A 2,430-nucleotide genomic window follows, 5' to 3' on the forward strand; every position below is an offset into this window, starting at 1 on the left:
ACACACACACACACACACACAAACTCACACCCACACACACACTCAAAAAAAGATCATACAAAAAAGTGCTCATCGTCCAGTTAAACATTACAATATAGAAACAATAATACAATACAGAGTGCTGACAAATCTAATCCAAGCAGTCAAGTTTCGGGCGCTGTCAAGCATTTTTATATTAAATAATATGATATCAAGAGACCCAGTCAAAGTATAATTATACTCGAAATTCTTTATACAGAAACATATTATGTATATATACAAAACATAAACATGACTGTGTATTTCGTGAGGTAAAAAAAATGGAGATTCAAAAAGGGGGGTAGGAAGGAAAGAAGGGACAATTTAGACGAAATTGAGACAAATATATAGACAGAAAAAGGAAAGCAAGATCAAAATCCTATTTGGTCACTTTTAAGGACAAGCAGGCTAACCGAGATTTTGGGGGTTCCCAGAATCTAGAAATCTTGACCTACACAAAAAGTGTGCATAGCCCTACCTATGGGAGAAGTTGGTTTCATTGGTATGTATTTGTTTGGTTATAGGGAACATGAATAATCTCTTTGCCTTTAAGAGAAACTGAACAAGGGTTAAAAAACTTTACCTTCGATTTTCTCATAACAGTATTTTTCGGGATAGCCCCCTTGTGCTTAAAAGCGACCATCTGATACAACAATAACACTTTAAATAAACAATCTTAAATATTTATAAGCACACCATCGTAAGTTCAATGGCACAGCGCCATTTTAGAGCTGGGACTAATGAGCGCCATTTGAGAATAAATAGGACAAACATGTCTTGCTCAGTGACAGGACGCAATGATTACTCATCTGAGAGCTACCTAAATAATACAGAAGCAAAATTTGTGAGAAAAATGGACGCTGAAGTTTGGAAACTTCCATAACCTGAGAGTCATTGGAAACTGAAAATTTAATAAAAGTAAAATCCTTACAAAAATGTGTTATTAAATGGGCATAAAAAGTGTTGAGCCAAAAAAAGAAATTAGAAAAAAATTCACATCGTCGGCCCAAAAATGCCGATTTCTTTGATTTCATTATTTTGACGAGCGCCTGATTTCACCACGCTGCCTCACATATAGTATCCTTGCATGAGGACGATGACAATAGATAGTCTAAACGTCCCCTGGCAGGAATTGAACTCGCATATTTTGTATATAAATTAAAGAGTTGACCCATTACGCCGCACACAGACGCTGGTAATAGCGAGTGAAGATGACAAAAATAACAATTAGTAGATTTGAAAGAGTTGGTAACTACTGGGAAGGGGTGTTCTCCAACCATCAACGATCGAAAAAACAAACAAAATAACTTAGGTATAATATTTGTGACAGTAATACTTTCTTCCACAATAGTAGGTCTGCAAGATGCACGAAGCAATACTATATCCAAGAATTTTAAAAAATCCTATACTCTTAAAAAAGTCACAACGTTAACACAACTGACTGAGAAAATCAACTTCCAGAATCTTACCTCAAGCTTTACTCGAGTCAAACAGTGGGAGAAGGCGTCGAGAATCTTCGTTGCAAGTATTCTTATTATTTTTTAATCCAACTGTCTGTCGCCTCCTGTGTCCAACAGTCAAGACAAGCTCCAGAACAACAACTGACAGTCACGCTCGAAACTCTTTCATTAAGCTGGTGACTTGAGGAGAGTGGGCACTATTCGATATCTATGTTCGATACTGCTACATGGTGGCCCTTCTAAAACATGAACTCGATACAGATGAGGCTGGTGCTCGACGTTATTCAATAGTATAATATTAAATATAGTGAACCTATTGTGTTGTTCAGCGAAGAATGTGATGTGTTTGTGAGTGCAGAAATAGAAATAATAATAGTAAATAATAATAAATAGCATTTGTATAGCGCATGTCCCCACTTGAAAGCAAGCTCTATGCGCTTTACACTATATTATTACCCCAGTAGACCTTAGAAAACACTCAAAACATTCTCAGCTTCCCGGGAAGCATACAGTGCAAGCAGCTGGTTAAGCGCTCAAACACTAACAAACTGACAATATCTTTCACTGTCTATAGCTGAATACCCATTTTTACCAGGGTGAAGTGGGAAAAATTCGTATAAAGTGCCTTTCCCAGGACACAACGTCATTATCAGATCCAACTACTCACTAACCTTTATGAATGCAATCTTGCATTCTGACAAACCCTTGCCATAAGCATATACGCCTGCATCTTTTTTAACGATACCAACTGATCGTCATTCTACATGTATAAAAAAATCTAGTATACAATGGTCCAGATTGGATTTCACAAACGAACTGATATATCAGCTCGTCACTCTCATCTATAACACACAAAACGCACGGCCTCACACAAAGCAAACAAACACATACACTTGCATTCATACACACATATACACACTCTCCCACTCTTCCTCTCTCCGCCCCCCCCCCT

General features: G+C 37.4%; 1 protein-coding gene across 1 annotated transcript in view; it reads right to left on the bottom strand.

Annotated features, from left to right (window-relative positions):
- Window positions 1–1,649, bottom strand: part of LOC101863708 (universal stress protein PHOS34) — a gene marked incomplete in the record, with an annotated part of 33,059 nt that extends 31,410 nt beyond the window's left edge. The window contains 1 exon segment of the mRNA XM_005089858.3: window positions 1,488–1,649.
- Between the last annotated feature and the right edge of the window lie 781 nt (window positions 1,650–2,430).

This window comes from Aplysia californica, unplaced genomic scaffold (assembly GCF_000002075.1).
Source record: "Aplysia californica isolate F4 #8 unplaced genomic scaffold, AplCal3.0 scaffold00010, whole genome shotgun sequence".
NCBI classification, from domain to species: Eukaryota; Metazoa; Mollusca; class Gastropoda; order Aplysiida; family Aplysiidae; genus Aplysia; species Aplysia californica.